Raw genomic sequence first — 17,812 nt, 5'->3', positions numbered from 1 at the left:
GTCTCTCTTGGGGCCGCAAGAGTGTGAATGGGCCTTTAAGACTACCAAAAGTTTGATCTGGATTTTACTCTCACTACTACTTGCATGCAACTACTTTATCAATATTATAGTAATAAAATATAAATATACTGCCAGATTTTCAAACAATATGACCGAACAGAATATGGGTTTTACGTGCTCTTGGTTGTGTTTGGCCCTTTTTTTACATCAAGGCAACTAACCGCCAGTGCTACATGTACTCACCTTGTTTTTTTATCCAGTTCTCTCACGCTTTGGGGTCTTGCGGGAATCTGAAGAAATTGCAAGAACCTCTCTTCACGCGATGGTTACAACCAGGTATGAAGCACTCTCACATAGGGTGAGTCCGCAAAAAAAATTTGGGATCTCAACCGATCGCCTGAAGTGCTTTTCTCACAGGTGCAATGCAACCTTTTAGCAGACAATCACCTCGAACGACGACTGGACTTTCAATGAACTATATTTTGCATTGCACCCCACTATGAATTCTTATAAGCGTCTGAAGGTCATTATATTTCAAACAAATACAACTTCAGAATATAGTCTTTATTCACACGATTCCAACGATGGTGCCAGCTTGTGGCAGACGGCATACTTCTTGTGTTCGTAGTCCGCTGCAGGCATCTTGAGGACTGGAAGTTGCAGTTGTAAATATTTCAGAAACAAGCAATTATTGGCACACTTCTGTCTAGACATATAAGACATTCAAGCTTTCTGTATCTGTGAATTTTAGAAGTTTAAATCCTACTCCTGATTTTTGAACAGTCGGGTTTCCGTAGCAAAACCTAGCCACATGTATTTGTCCGCAACATCAACCCTAGCAATGGTTTGTTTGGACTCATGACGTCACAGTTACGGAGTCAATTGCTAGCGTCCATTATTTATTACTTGTTCTACAAACCCAATTTTTTAATTGTACTTTATTCGCTCAATATTTATCGTAAACATACCCAAATCAAGTGAAAATAAAACATGACTCACTAATTATTAAGATTGCTGATATGTGTTTGCAGTGAACAATTTTATGAACCTCTTACAAATATAGGGTAATCCAAGTCGCCAGGCTCGATCTAAAATGGACTGTAAAAATCGACGCCTGCACGTAGCAATCTAAACTTTTCGTCAAAGGTGTATTCCACAGGTCAGTTTTTTCCTGGAAAATTACAAAGCATAGCCAAGAAATTTGCTAGGGTCTACGGCAGGCAGTGGCACAGACGACAGGGGTCCAGTAGGGGGTGTTTGGTGTTCGTGTTGACAGATGGCGCTACCTCCTAATAGCGACGGCTGGCGACCACCGTGGTTTATTAAAATTAAAAACCTTTTTGAAATGTACCTTCGGTTAAAAAATTAATGCCGATAATAAAAGCAAAACTTAAAGTAAAAGGGAAAAAAATGCGTCTGCATAACGACGGTTCTTTTGCAGTCAACGGATATTGTCTACGTGTCATCTGCTTTCTTTCACTGGTCGGCTGCACTTTCGAACGCTGCTCCAGACGCCATCTATCAATACGAACGCCAAGCACAACCCGCTAGTGGACTTGGTCGTCTGGGTCGCTGCCCGCCGTAGACCCTGGCATGTTTCTTGGCCTTATTTTTTGTACAAAGAGAACTACACTTTTTTACAACTCCCTGTAACGCCGAATTAGAGCGCAGCTCTTGAGGAGGAGGAAGGAAGGGTACTGGGGGGTGTCAAGTGACCTCGGGTGGCGGGGGGGGTCACGTGACCTTGGGGTGTCACATGACGTCGGGGGGGGGGGGGGGTCATGCGACAATGCTGATGACGTCATCAGTGACCTTCACTATTACCTTCTTCAGTTACCTTTGTTACCCTAATGAGGGTCACGAGAGTTGCCCTCACAAGGTTCACGATGGTTATCCAGGTCACGTAGCCCCCCGGGGTCACGTGACCTGCGGATACCCCCCCCCCCCCCCCCCCGAGGTTACGTGACCCCCCGTTGACGTCATCGCCACTGATGACGTCATCAGTGACGTTACTGATGAGGTCACCGGCATCCGCATCGTCATCATCAGCGATGGTGTCATCAGTGACGTCACTGATGACGTCATCGCTGATGATGATGACAATGTGGATGCCGGTGACGTCACTAATGACGTCATCACTGATGATGACGATGGGGATGCCGGTGACGTCATCAGTAAAGTCACTGATGACGACGATGGGGATGCCGGTGACGTCATCAGTAAAGTCACTGATGACGTCATCAGTGGCGATGACATCAACGGGGTATCGGCGGGTCACGTGACCTGGATAACCATCGTGACCCTCGCGAGGTAACCTTAGTAACCCTTCTGAGGGCAACTCTCGTGACCCTTGTGAGAGTAACTACCATGACCCTCATGAGGGTCACCCTTTTGAGGGTAACTAACCCTCGTGAGGGCTACGAAGGTTAGTAACCCTCGTGAAGGCAACCCTCGTGAGAGTAACCCTCGTAACCCTCACGAAGGTAACGAGGGTTACTCGCGGTTACGCCGACGCCGCTCGAGCCGGGAACGGGCGCCTAAGAGCTGCGCTCTAAAAAGTGAAAGCCATTTACAACTCCCTGTAACGCCGAATCGGAGCGCAGCTCTTGAGGAGGAGGAGGAGGGTACTGAGGGGAGGGTAGACCCCTCCTCCTCCCCTCATTCTTTAATATGCTCCGGGGGAGTCACGTGACCTCGGGGGGAGGGGGGGGGGGGGGGGGTTGTTCACTGAATATGGGCAGAATATAAATATTGCATGTTCGTCTCCTGCCTTGTCCCTAGAAGTCCTCTGTGCCACACACTAATGACTGTAATGCATCCATGTCCCAGTGACTTAGCAGGCTTGCGTCTATTGCGTAGCTGGTTTGGGAGATGAACCTGTCACAAATGTTCATCCCCATGGCATGAGAAAACCTTCCAATAAACTTCTTGCCCCACCAGCCTTACACTGTTCACTCGCCATGGAGATCTCCGAGGTGAGACACTAGTTCCATGCCACTAAATTGCACAGCCCTGCGGTGAACAAATCACCCTGTAGCCTTGCTGACATCTCCAAGGTCACCGGTCTCGAGGTCCAGGCACCTGCACATAATCAATAATTGCTGTAGCAAAAGGTGACAGAATCCACCAGCGGATGCTACACCACGGGCACTCACTACTAATTGCCAACACTTAAATGTACAAAACAACTCATCTTGAAGTACAGAACAGCGAGCGGAACAAACACAACTGCAAAGGAATCGCACGGCAAACAAATCCCGCAATGCATTTCGTCTGCTGGGCGTGGAAGAAAGAAAAAAAAATTGCACGGTCAGGTGCAGCCACGTGACTTCCGCCACTCACTTTCTCCTCTCGACTTCTCCATGTAATGCGGGGGTTTTGGTTTCGAGCAGTTGCATTTTTTGGCTTTATTAATAAAAATATGTGACTCTGTAGCACAATACTAATTAAATAGTATTCCAACGCCTAACACAAAATTGTAAAAAAAAAAAAAAAATGGGGGGAGGGGGGGGGGGGGTTGTCAGTGTGCCTTTAAAGGGGCGGTGCAACAATTTGCGGACTTTGGCTAATTAATTGCGGGAATTGATCCCGGCCACATATAAAACGAAAGACCGAAAACTATTCTTTCCTACTTGCCCTAGTTTTCATTAAAAAAAATAAAAGAAATTGGTATCTCTGGCACCCCTCAACTCAACATTGAAGCGGCACCCGCTTCGCCAGTGACGTCATTCGGAGTGGCGTTGGTTTCCGGTTGGGTTCTTCTGGCTTCCGTTTCCCCAGCGCTCGCCGGCTCGCCAGGCTCGCCGCTCTCCCGTCGATTCTCGACCAACATGGCGGCGCGGCGGGCAGTCGATGTCAAAGTCGAGGTCGAGACACCAGGAACAATAACGATACCACAATACTACGGACCACGACCAACGCACTCCGTCAAGCGAGGGAAAGACAAAACGTCCGGGTTGCTCGTGTAGCCGCCGTAGGCGCCACGGGCGTCGACGGATGACGGCGACGGCAGGTTCTGTCGACTTGCGGTAGATGACGCCACAAATAATTCATACCCTTTTAGCGGCAATATTAGGCTTTTGAAGCGTTTCTGCATGCCTAAACAACAAGATTTTTTAAACTTAACCTTAAATCAAGCTTACAATTGCCTAACACTATCACTTACAAAAACCACTTCGAGTGACGTCGCACCACAGGTTCCATTTGCGGCCACCATGTGGCCGCGGGTTGGGAAAAAAAGGGTTTCTTGTTTTGCGATTACGCAGCGAAATAGAGGTATTTTGGGGTATGGTAGCACTTTTTCTCTTACTTATGCCGAAGTAAACAATATAAAAAATACAAGCTGCACATTCCTCCAGTGTTAAAATCATTGCACCACCCCTTTAAAGTAAAAGAGAGTATAGGTACTGCCCATGACTGGGTAAGACAGTTAAAACAAATTCTGTACAAATTTTTTGGAGCAGTTCAGGAGCAGAACATGTACATTTTGGAGCAGCTTAGGAGCACAAAAGTCCACATTTTAAGGCAACGTAGAAACAAAAAAAAAAAAAAAATAATAAATAATAATAATTTGGAGCTACGAAATTTAAAGTAAAACATGTCGCAGCAAAAACTTATTATATAAAAAAAAATTGTAAAAAAAAAAAAAAAAAGTTATGGAGGTATTTTGGTGCAGTTTCGGGCAATTTAAGGGTGATTTTGGGTAAGATTGGCCGAAGGATGGCTGGTCAACATTTGCAAGTCAATTGATATTTTTATATGTCATTGCCTAATGTCCAGTGTAAATAAACCTGTTTATTTTTCATTAGAAAAAGAATCTGGGCGCGCAAGAAATCTTAGATCACATAAAGGTAGACGGTCGCATTCACGCGCACTATTGGAGCAGGCATCTTTGAAATTAAATAACTAAAACAATAACATTAAGAGAAGACTAGTACTGTTTAGAAACAATCAATCAGAAACAAAGAAAATTATTTTGACATGGTTGGTGTAACCATTACAAATTATTTTGTTAAAGGGACACTCAAGTGGATTCTGATACCGTCTATTTATTGTCGTAACTCAATCTATAGGCTCTAAGCATCCTAAAAAACCCGAAATGAATTCAAGGATGGCTGATTTCCCTATCGAAAGTCCAATCAAAGATTGTGCCATGCCCCTCTTCCTGCGCCGTGGCGCAGAACACCAGGGGGTGCCACCAGACTGGAAGGCAGCAGGGGAGGGCATGCGACAGCCAGTCACAAGTGACGGCTTCCCGCCGAACTAAATTTTTCGAATATGCGCACTTTCGAAAAGTCAGTCCGCCGGGAAACCGTAACTCGTGATTTACTGTCACGTGCCCTCCCCTGCTGCCTTCCCGTCTGGTGGCACCCCCTAGTGTTCTGTGCCACAATGCAGAAAGAGAGGCGCGGAAAAATTTTTGATTGTACTTTTAATAGGGAAATCGGCCGCTCTTGAATGTGATTTCAGGTTTTTTAGGATGCTTAGAGCCTATAGATTGAGTTACAACAATAAATAGACGATCTAAAAATCCACTTGTGTTCCTTTAAGGTACAGGCTCCCATATTTCGCAGGCAATCGATCGAGCAGGCCTGTTTAGCATTTTTTGGAAGAAAAAGTGTATTGCCATGAATTGATATTATTAAACTTTCCAGTAACATGTACCCATAGATTGTTCTTTTATTTCAAAGGTGCCTGCTCCGATAGAATGCATGAATGCGACTGTCCACCTCAACATGAATACGGTTTTTTTTTGTGACCCCAGCTTTTTTTTTTTTTTGAAGAAACATAAATGTGGGTTCATTTATTTGCAATGCCAGCCCGCCACTCGCCCTCTTGCGTATGAACAGAGAACCAGAGGAGCGGGAGCAGCGGCGGCGGCGGGAAAAACGGTGGCAGGGACTGTCGGCCTTCGTGTGTGAAGCAGTTGTAACGAAAAAAGTGAGCATGTTAAAATAGGAATTCTTGTGTTCCACTTTGCAACAACATTGCACAAAAAACCGCAATGTCTAGTTTCGTTAGGGACTTTTCGTACATCGCATCCGCTGCGGATTTCTAGTCTTGTGCATGGCCGCCAGCTCAATCTATGCTCAACCTGATTGCAAACGCTCCCGCTACTAGTGCAGAGCTTCAGCATACAGTCTACAAAAAGTCTATTCTTTGCCCTAAGTAGGAAAAATCTGGTCACGCAACAGTATGTCAAGCAATACACATCAAGAATGGGTTTGCGTTTCAAGTCCGTTACAAGGAACATGACAATTTGTTTCAAGCCTCTCTTGAAAGACAGGATATGCATACTTGGTTTCAAGTAATTACAAAGGAAATAAAGAAATGCTCAAAGAATTTTAAGTGTGTCTCTGTTAGCCAGCCGTTTGTGACAAGAGCCAATGATATTAGATTAGCTCAGTTAAGGAACTGCTCATAGACGCAGTATGAATGAGCCGTACCTCCCCTCACTCACCACGACTCGTCGATCAACGCGCCACACGGCTGCTATGGTAACTGCAGTGTATTTTATGGAATACATGTGTTTTGAAGCTCAGCATCTAGATGGAGTTCCACAGCCCTCTATGGAGCACCACACAGTTCGTAAACGAAAATCTAGATGGCGCTTCGAACGACGGGAGGCGGACTGAAGCGAGTGAGGGGAGGTACCCCCTTCTACGAGCGTTCCACAAGTGAGGTAATCTAGTAACGTTGACAAGAGCTTAGGACGGGCAGTTTTGCCGAGGGACAGCAACGTTGCAACACACAACAAAAAATGTATGATGTATTAAAATATATATTTTTTAAAGAGCAATAAATAAAACCCCTAAACACGCCAATTATGTTAATAGGCAGTTTCAGCATAGCGTTACTGCAGGCTACCGTGCTCCGATAGAATGCATGAATGCGACTGTCCACCTCAACATGAATACGTTTTTTTTTTGTGACCCCAGCTTTTTTTTTTTTTCTGAAGAAACATAAATGTGGGTTCATTTATTTGCAATGCCAGCCCGCCACTCGCCCTCTTGCGTATGAACAGAGAACCAGAGGAGCGGGAGCAGCGGCGGCGGCGGGAAAAACGGTGGCAGGGACTGTCGGCCTTCGTGTGTGAAGCAGTTGTAACGAAAAAAGTGAGCATGTTAAAATAGGAATTCTTGTGTTCCACTTTGCAACAACATTGCACAAAAAACCGCAATGTCTAGTTTCGTTAGGGACTTTTCATACATCGCATCCGCTGCGGATTTCTAGTCTTGTGCATGGCCGCCAGCTCAATCTATGCTCAACCTGATTGCAAACGCTCCCGCTACTAGTGCAGAGCTTCAGCATACAGTCTACAAAAAGTCTATTCTTTGCCCTAAGTAGGAAAAATCTGGTCACGCAACAGTATGTCAAGCAATACACATCAAGAATGGGTTTGCGTTTCAAGTCCGTTACAAGGAACATGACAATTTGTTTCAAGCCTCTCTTGAAAGACAGGATATGCATACTTGGTTTCAAGTAATTACAAAGGAAATAAAGAAATGCTCAAAGAATTTTAAGTGTGTCTCTGTTAGCCAGCCGTTTGTGACAAGAGCCAATGATATTAGATTAGCTCAGTTAAGGAACTGCTCATAGACGCAGTATGAATGAGCTGTACCTCCCCTCACTCACCACGACTCACCTCTCGTCGATCAACGCGCCACACGGCTGCTATGGTAACTGCAGTGTATTTTATGGAATACATGTGTTTTGAAGCTCAGCGTCTAGATGGAGTTCCACAGCCCTCTATGGAGCACCACACAGTTCGTAAACGAAAATCTAGATGGCGCTTCGAACGACGGGAGGCGGACTGAAGCGAGTGAGGGGAGGTACCCCCTTCTACGAGCGTTCCACAAGGGAGGTAATCTAGTAACGTTGACAAGAGCTTAGGACGGGCAGTTTTGCCGAGGGACAGCAACGTTGCAACACACAACAAAAAATGTATGATATATTAAAATATATATTTTTTAAAGAGCAATAAATAAAACCCCTAAACACGCCAATTATGTTAATAGGCAGTTTCAGCATAGCGTTACTGCAGGCTACCGTGAGCACGGCAACGCTCCAGGCGTGAGCTGAAAATTGTTCTTGAAAGACACAATGCGAGCTTCCGGTTGCAATGCTACACCGCACGGTAGCCTGCGGCGACAAACTTCCTATCAATAACCATACAGCCGTTTGATCCACGTGTTGCAATGCACTAAAACCTAGAAGGTGAGCAGCGAGTTGCGAGCCTGTGACACGAAGAGATCAATACTGTGAACGCTGCTCTTCTGGAGCTTGATGGTCACCGTGCACGGCTCACTTTTTAGAGCACTAATGGCCACCATTATCTTCATCACCCTCAAAAATATGTTGCCACAAACAGTGACGTGGTTGGTGCCTTAAACGCGCTCGCAAACCACAAAGCTTCGCAAGCTGGGGTTTCTGCAACTTTTAAATATCATTATGCTCGTTTTTCTACCACGCATCAATATCTCCGTCACCTGTAATTAAATCCTGCCCTAACTGCTTCGCATTTGTAGACAAATGAATCATTTTTAGCGCACTGACAAGCGTGAACAAGCAGGTGCATGTGAAATCCTGAAGAATCTATCTTCGTCTCTTCCGCCATCTTGGAACTACCACCGCACCACGTATGGGGCGTTGGAGTTGCAAATACCGGATATTAGGCAATGACATAAAAATATCAATTGAACTGAAATGTCGACCAGCCACCCCTTGGTTGATCTTATTTGAAATCACCCTTAATGTTTTTGGCACAATTCAGCAACAGCCGATATGTTTCAGTTCTGTAGAAATCTTCATCACATAAATTACAAATTGGCAAGGTGTATACACCGACGTGCGGCGTGTTCTGTTTACCAACAGGGCAGGAAACCTGCGCATGCGCAGAAGGTATGTGGACAGAAGCGGCCGAGCTCTGTGTTTTTGCCGTTGCAGTATGGGGTGTACGTTTGTTGGTTAGGCTGCACAAGGTGCCTGAACTTCATTTGTTGTGGCATTTTGTGCCAACGAACCTCGTATGTGATGCTAGACTATTTGGGCTAGCTACCGGACCTTGAACGGCAGTGATACAGACAAACTGCATTGATGGCGTTGCACAGACAAACTGCGTTGATAGCGTTACCTTTGACAATTCTAATGGGCGCTTCGACAAAAAGTTGGTGCCACTAAAATCGATGGCTCATGTCGTCATTTATATGGCGCCTTCAACAAGCTAGTCCACAACCGGCATGATTCAGTCATACAAGTCTCTTGATTTGTAAAACTCTTGCAGGAGTATGAATGCGGCATAACCCTTTGAAGGAACAACATAAATTGCTATCTTGACCTATCGTGGTATGATTTACTACAGAAGTGATCTAGATGGTGCATTAATTATATAAAAGTTTGAGCCCCCCACACTTAAGGAAACAACACTTTTTATGGGTGAATGCCTACTCCTTTCTGTGCAATATCATCAAACAGCCTTTTGGGCCACCGTGGCATTTATTACGACTGAAAAACTGAGGGAATGGGAAGGGAGTAAACTTGGCTTATGTATTTTCTGCCTCCCTTTGCCAAAATAGACAGTGGCCTAAAATGTAATTTGGTTTTCATGCGTAAACTACAAAAAAAAGTAGTTTTTTTTTCTTTTTTTTTTGTTCACTAAGGTGAGCTCTGTTCAATAATATAGCTAAAAATGGCCAATTTTATTTAAAAAAAAAAAAATGGATCACGTGCAGGCAAGCTGACGGTTGACACCTAAAACTATGGTCAAAAAAAGAAAAAAAAAAACTAGAAGAGATAGAAAAAACGGACAGGCAATGTCTCAATTATATTCCACCTGTGTGCTAAATTACATTGGTCCGAGCTGTGCACGTTATTACTTTGTATAAATATCACCAATGACGAGTCACATTCGTCAAAGACAAGTTACGGTCAAAAATTGGTTTCGGTTTGTTTTCATCCTAAAAAGGCGCCAGAAAAAAAAAAAAAGTATTTTGAGCTTTTGCAATGTGTTTAGCCTGACAGCAGTTGTTGGCCTGGCAACATGGATTTAAAAATGGCGACACGCATGAGGAATGCTAATGGCGGTGATGGTCCCCAGAAAAAGAGCCGTTTCTTGCAGCAGTTCGGACAGCAGCGATGCTGAAGACCCCGAATTTGTCTTCAGAGTGAGTCTCACATTGCCTGTGAAGACAAGACGGCCTCAGAACGACGAGAGTGACCATGATAACGTGCTTCTGAAGACTTCAGATAAAGTAGGTCGACTCCTTTTACAAGAGGTAGAACAGGTTGCAGGGAAACGCATAGGAATCCTGCCACTGAATGTCAAGAAGGTAGTGTTTATAATATTCCTTTGGCATCTGGGTTTTCATACATAGTTTAAAGTGGATGTTATGTTAATGAGTGCATCATGGAGCATAAAAGGTGTGTTCTCCTGCTGTCCCCAAATTCAGAAACTAGTACATTTACAAGTTTGCAACAGTTGTCATCCGAATTGGATGGCCACCACGGTGATAAGCCAAGCGAGATCAGTTGAAACGTGTGGTAAAAGAAACTCTTAGTATTGGTTCTGCTGGAAATTGTGTAAGTGTCTTGTTGATGGTGATTCACAAGCAAGTACAAACTTTTTGACCAATGCAATTTTTTTGTTGTCAGTTGGTTGACTTTGGTATGTGTGGAAGCGTCGAGTGCATTTCTTCTTTTGTTCGCCCTTGCTGACAGTCTGGGTGTGTGACTTGGTGCAAGGGTTCTTGGCGTTGACTGCAGTATACCGCTATAAAAGGGTGTGGTTTTAGAATAAACCTTCAGCTGTGTTCGAGACGGTGTGTGTGTGTCATCCTCTTTTTAGTATCCTTTTTCCTTCCGGTGTTTCAGGTTTTCGTCTGCAATTCACCAGCTTGCCTGTACTTTTACTCTCCTCTGAAATATCGCTTTTTAAAATGCTGGCAATTGAATCTCACCTAGCCCGTTACAAACTATCCCATGCACACAGGGATGACTTACATGATTATGCTTCCTGTAGCAGATCCTCATGCTTGTGGTCGCCAGTGGTCACTCCCTCTTGGCTCACAAAACAATGAAACAGTGATTATAGGCACTTATTAGCAAGAAAACCATTATATCCTAAAGCGTATAAGTCATATACTAAAATAATTTGGTATGTCACGGGAACTGCAACTTTTACATTCTTGTGCAGCAGTATGCAAAATAAGAAATAAGCATGTAACAGGCAACTTGAGGTAAAATGGTTACACATTAACTTAGAAATAACTTGTATAATTGAAATTAAATTGGCAAGCTCTGGCCATTAAAACACTTTTCCAATTAAGACCAGCTGATAACATAAGCCACCTGTTGGAGAATGGCGAGCTCGAGCACCTCTGGAAAAAGCTGCATATTCTCGTACAGTAATATCTAAAAAAAGCGCCAGTTTCAGCGAGGGGCACGCTCATAAACGAGCATTTCGAGGCGCTATGGTTGCCCGTTAATTTAGAGACAACCGTTCTGCATCAACTAAAATAAAATTGCCAATACCTGGTTGTTAAAAAAGCGTTATGATTAAGGTCAGCATATAATGTCTCGCCTAACATAGCCTGTTGGAGGATGGCAAGAGATGCCCCTCTTGCCTTTAGCTCGAGCATCTCTTGACATTCTCCAAAGTGGAAAGAAATCCAAGCTGTCTAACACGCCATTCCTTTTTGCAAGAGGGACACTGCCCCTTTTTTGTAGTCCAATTGTCAAAACTACTGATTTGCAAAGTAGCCATGCTCCTTGAGGGCGAGCAGACATGCTCGGAACATCCACAGGGGGCTGAGCGGATGCTGCTCCTTCTGTAGGAACTCACCTGGCTACAAGGCCCTCCATGATGTGCTGCTGCTCCAAGCTGGTGGGAGGTTTGCCATGCATGGGACCAGAACCAGGGCGTTTCTTTTTGGTGGGAAAGCACCGTGGTTGTTCTTCCATCTTTTTGTTGTGGGGTACAACCCTAGGTTTTGGAGAAGTCTCATCGGGAGCAGAGTCAAGTACTTGGGCCTTGGTACGGTATTTCAACACCAGGGAGCTTGAAGAGCTTGTCAATTTCTTCCTGGAGAGGGACTTGTTCAGTCCACTCATTGCCAAACATATGTTGTCCTCTGAATTTGGTTGAGTCTTCTTCATCCCTACCTCAATACCCTGCCGAATGTCATCCAAGAGGGACTGTGGCTCATCATCTTACGTAAAGCCTGTTGCTTCACATGATGTTACTGGCATTTTTACACCTGGCTTAATGTCAACCTCCTTCACTGTCGTCACATGAAGCCCAAGGTAAGCTACAGCATGAATATGCTTGCACATTGATGTTGAAATCAGGCTGTCATTGCAAGTGCACTTGTAACTGTCGATAAAGATGTCACAGTCCTTGCAACGGAGCATGCAACTCTGGCAGGGGTCGCCCTTCTCAACATGGTAGCTTCTCTCTGCCTGGGACTGAGACTTTACAAGCCAGCCATTGCCATTTTGCAGCTGCTCTACATCTGATGCTGGAATTTTCATCCTCTCCTGGTGCCTCCGAAAAAGGGCTGCATCATGCCAATCAGTTTTTCCTTTTACGAGCGACTCGAGACGCTTGTAGAGGCGGTACTGGGTCAGTTCGAAGAGGGTCATCAACAGCTTGTCGAGCCTCTGATTGTGAGTTCCATGCAGGTAGTGTGACTTCAGGTCCTTGTACGTTGTCTCCAAGTGGTTGGTAGTATTAAAAGGAATGCCCTTTCTGAAGCAGAGCGCCCACTGTTCTGCTCTGCCACCATGGTAGTGCCCAAAGTACTGAACAGACTCCTGTACTTGTTGAATTAGTTTTGGGTCAGCCTCTCCACTTACAGTAGTTTCTGACAGAGGAAGCCCGTCAAAGCTCGTTGGAATTGACCCTCATCCTTGCAATTTCTCAGCGCCCACAACTCGTCGCAAAGACGGTCACGGGTTTGCTTATATCTTGGACCGACTGCAACTTCAGAGCCCAGTTGTGGCTTACATGACAGGAGCAGAGCATCCAATGTTGGGCACAGCCCATCACTTCCTCCCATGCATTACCTTTATGGCCTTAAGGAGCGTTTCATAGTCTTGGTGCCTAGTTACATTGAGATCAAATATGTGCATGGCATGCCTGACTGATCTTCTGCAACTGTCATGAGTCTTCATTTGCAGATTGTGGCCATTTGTATTATGAGTAGAGTCAATGCACAGGAACTTGGGGCCAAGCCAAGCTTTGTGAAGAGTTCTTTCTGAGGGACAGTCATCAGGGCAAGCTCAAAGCTCTCTTTGTTTTCCTTCTTCCATGTCAGTACAGGACTGGGGAATCTGACTTTGTTCAGTTCCTCCACTGATTCTTGTGCCGTAGCTCTTTCGTCAGAATTTCATGCTCGACGGAGATGTTGCCAATGTCTTTCATTGAGAGCAAATGTAGCCTGCCCACCTCACTGCCAGGGGAAGAATGTGCGTCTACCAGAACTTTACGGGCGGGGATGCCTTGCTTTAGTTTATCAGCTAAAGCCTCCTTCTCAGTCGTAAAGAGGCGCTGGTGCTTCAGTTCCTTCAAGTGGCCGTAGTGTTCTGCCTGGTACTCTACTGTCACCTTGCCATCTTTCTCTGTTGCTTGAATTGTGGCTAAGCATTGCACATTAGTCTTACAAGTGCCCTGGGCTCTCAGTTGTCGTTTACCTCTTGCTCTGAAATGATCCAGAGCGGTGGCAGTAGCAATACATTTTCAGGACACCCTCATCTCGTCCCTTGGGCCCGTCGTGAAGAACGAAGTGAACGTGCTCTCTGCCTTCCTCAGCCTCCCTCCAGTCACTGAATTCTGGCAGGCAGAGAAGAAAGAAAGCTTAAATGAAATGGCCTGAATTAAGAGTGGTATGTCAGTCACATCATATATTCCCCTGCTTTAAAACATCTTCATGTTTGTTTCACTAAATGTACATCCCGATCAGACTTTTAGCTGTAGCATGCGGTCCATGGTTTTTTCGTGCTCTTAATGCCCACATAGTAGGTGCACTCCAAAACACTACGGTCTGCAAGAACAAGTTCACTGCACTCCACATGTGTGGTGTTTGCAAGTGCACCTGCTATGCAAGTGACGGGAAAACAAAACAAAAAATGTTTTGCACATTCATAAGTTCAATGCAAGTGCGCACTACAACGGAGAGGGAGCACAAGTTTCATTGGCTCCGTGTCGACAGCGCATCTTTCACAGAACATATTAAATCTTCGGTTAACCAAACACTACGAATTTTATTCGCGAATCGAATTATCCTAGAGCTTACTATTCAATTTGTATTCAAATATTAAAGTTTTCATACACCCCTAGAAAAGAGTCAAGTCCCATCATAGTGGCAGTCACAAGAGCAGCTGAAAAACCCCAGTATGTTGGTACCATGTAAACTGTAGACGCGAGATATATGCTTACCGTAAAATTCTGAGATGCCCCGGCCCCGAAAGGTAAGCCACCCCAGTTTTTGGCTTCATTTGCTTTTTTTCTTTTAGTTAGCTATGGCGGGATATAATGTGTCTAGTTATAGTGTCGAGTTAGCTATGGCGGGACATAATGAACCGTTGCCGACTGGCAAATAAAGCCATTATTGCTTCACACTGCAAGTGAGCACACTCCTTATTTTGAGCCAATTTTTTATTGATTTTAGGTGGGCTATCTCTCGGGATATTAGGGTAACACTATGACCCCTCTGCTCCACTCCCCAGGTAGCCATACTTCCATCATACATGTCTGTAGCAACAGCCAAAGCCGCTACAATCAGGTGTGCCAGGTTTGTGCTGAAGCTTATGTCCTATCCACAAGCTTTAGCGTCGGTGCACGAGAACATGCACTAGCTGAAGGAATAAAAATTTACATTAGATTTTGTATTAGAAAGGGCTCAGACGTTCATTCAACTCTTTCTTGACCTACCATACCGTAACGTAACGAGGAAGTATGTTACCGCACAAACAATTCAGTGCTAAATCAATTGCATGTGGTAAAATCCTCCTCCAGGACGTTATAAGGTAGGTATATATGCTGGAAGTATGGCTATTCCCATGCACAGGTGTGCTTTAGGAGGTGATCCTGTTGATGTCCTGATGTGAAAGTCGTGTTTGTAAAGTAACATGGCTTAAAGAAAGCTGAAATGGTTCCTAAAAATATAGTTGGAGGTGAATTCTCGCCTGGTTTTACCCCATGAATTCAAATATGAGAATTATTTGGTGAAAAATTATTGGCAAATGCAAGATACCCATGTTTCCCATTCACCAATTACGACGTCAAATATAAGTTTTCGGCTACACTGCGTCAGAGCCGTATATGGGGAGAGTTTGGTCAGTCTATGATCTCGCCGCCGTAACGCCCTCCTCCCAAGTGAGCCAATCAGCACACGGCGCAGAGCGAGAGGCATGAGCGCATGCATGTGAACTTCCGGCTGCTCCCAGCTGAGCGGGGAGGGCCGCCATTTTCGTTCATTCTCCCGGCGGAATGCATGGGATCGGCATCTATATCACGATTATTTCCTTTTACATCGCTGGCTCTGGCAAGAAAATGATATACTGTTATTCCTCAGTGGGTTAAAAAGCTAATAAATGAAGTTTTCTCACCGTAAGGCCACAAACGTTTATTCAGGCGAAGAAGAAGTTGGCCCGTAGCAGACGACGCATAGCCTCAGCAGTGCTCTTCTCTGAGCAGTCTCCGACAGCGTTGCGGAAAAATGGCGGTCTCCTCTCTGCTCCCTTCTTTCTCTCTCGCTCCTTCGGCGCTCTCTTCCTTTCATTTAATTTTCTCCTTTTCGGTGCCTTCGTTGCCACACCCACTGGCCAAACTCTCTCAATATACGGCTCTGCACAGCGCATGCCACTCCATAAGGGGTCCCTTTCATTTCATTGAAACTCGCTTCGTAAAAGTATGTTTCGTGGACAACTTTTCATGGACACGCGTTTCGTAGACACAATCGTTTCATTGATGCTTGTTATGCGAATTGCACGCTGTAGGGACATTTCATCTTGCGTGTATCACTGGGGTACGCATTAACCCACCCACCCACCTGCCTGCCTGCGTTCACGCCGCTTCGCAGCGGCTCATTACAAAAATGTTAACCCACCTTACCGACACTGCACGAGACTGTCGCGGCGACAGTCTCATGCAGCTTATTACAGAAAAAAAGCTAATCTAAACTGTCGATGAAACATTGTGTGTCGCTGAAATGCCATGCAATGAACTGATTGCCAACTCTCCGGGAGCACGCTGAGCGTGCATAGCCTTGATTAGTGCAGTTGGTGTGCAAACTTTTTGAGGACCGTGCACCTGCAGAACAAAAGAGCTCTGTATACGACGTCACAAACTACCACTTTGAAAGCACTTTTCAGAAGGGAACGAAAGAATAAACTCGTACCGCACAGCAAGTTTTAGGCATCTCGAAAACAATTTGCACAAAAGACGAGAGGGACAGGACAAGTGCTACTATCGAAAAGAGTGCAACATTTTGAGATTCAAAGAAAGGCAATGTAGCATTTTGATGCTCCAGAAAGATGAACGAACCCCCTAGAAGAAAAAAAAGGAAAGAAAGAAAATTAACAGACCAACTTTCTTCTCGTACTTTGTTGGGACGCAGCCTGGGAGAAGTGATACCATAGGCGTCCCAAACTCAACTGATCTTTTTATTTCCAAGTGCCCGTTCCCGGGCAGGTAATTCCCGCGCGCGGGAAAAGGGGGAACATATCCGGTTGGCAGGCTAGGCCAGGTTCGTCGGGCAGCCACGCCCGCGCGTGGCGTGATATGATCACCACAACTTCTCTAAACACGCATTTAACAGTCGGCCGATACTAGATGGTAACGCTCGTTGCGTTTCTGTTCTTATCCTCTTATTTTGCAATGTTTTCGAGATGATCAAACTAGCCCAACAATAGTTTTGATTAATTTCCTATACGACAACATATGCTGGGATTTCATGTGCCAACTCGTGCTAATAGAGGAACGAGTGTATTTTATCCCTCTGTGCAATCGCAATAGTCACCATTGGTGCGGATGCAAATTTGTGGTAATGAATTGTCGTCTCTTTTCAGATTTTTTAGTCTTTAAACAAGAGCTTGAATTACAAAACACCCACCTTACCGACACCTTACCACTGTTACAAAACACGGCCCACACCGTGTTTTGTAACAGTGGTAGACATTGTGATCGATTTTTCTTTTGTACAAAAGTAAGCGAATGCACTTACCTTTCAACAAATTGAACTTTAACTCCTCACGCCTCGCGACGAACCCGTGTTTCGCTTCAAAGTAGCGCAGCAAGTCCCCAATGGAACGCAAAAGCCGTTGGACACAGATCGCATGCAAGGCGGCAGCGGACAGTGTGATCCAGCTCGTGTCAGCGTCCCGTCAATGCAGTCAACCTCCTTTAGGTGCCTCTTTAAGTTGTAGATTTTCTTGAAGCACCTGTCACAAATCATGCACTTGTACTTATCTGGGTTGGCGTTATGCCGCTAGCATTCACAAAAGCAACAGAGCAACCACATCCGAAGTTCAAACTGAGAACCGTTGAAAACAGCGAGGCCAGGGCGGCGCCAGCGTGCGAGTCATACGTGACGCTATCATCATCATCACCACCACCCGAACGGATTCCCTACGGGCGGTTTTCCCTACGCTGGCGTTGTCCCCAGATCTAGGCACGGGCAGATCTCTGGATAGGCGCTCGCCACTATAATAACTCTATGATTAAAACAAGTCATCGCTCTAGCCATAGTATTTAACAATCTATTATTTCAGGTTCGAATCGATCTTCACATAACTCTATTTAGCCTTTGTAGTA

At 45.1% G+C, this 17,812-nt stretch overlaps 1 long non-coding RNA gene across 1 annotated transcript; it reads right to left on the bottom strand.

Annotated features, from left to right (window-relative positions):
- Window positions 1-543: 543 nt before the first annotated feature.
- LOC115314367 lies at window positions 544-17,672 on the bottom strand. Its single transcript, XR_005716435.3, has 4 exons — window positions 17,223-17,672; window positions 10,999-13,828; window positions 2,947-3,081; window positions 544-650 (listed from the first exon to the last, which is right to left on the bottom strand). It is a non-coding gene; the product is annotated as an uncharacterized LOC115314367 (long non-coding RNA).
- Window positions 17,673-17,812: the final 140 nt, after the last annotated feature.

The sequence above is a fragment of the Ixodes scapularis genome, unplaced genomic scaffold, assembly GCF_016920785.2.
Source record: "Ixodes scapularis isolate PalLabHiFi unplaced genomic scaffold, ASM1692078v2 PGA_scaffold11__112_contigs__length_91849675, whole genome shotgun sequence".
Classification (NCBI taxonomy): domain Eukaryota; kingdom Metazoa; phylum Arthropoda; class Arachnida; order Ixodida; family Ixodidae; genus Ixodes; species Ixodes scapularis.
The sequence above is the reverse complement of the archived record's forward strand: the minus strand, read 5'-3'. Positions and strand labels throughout refer to the sequence as shown.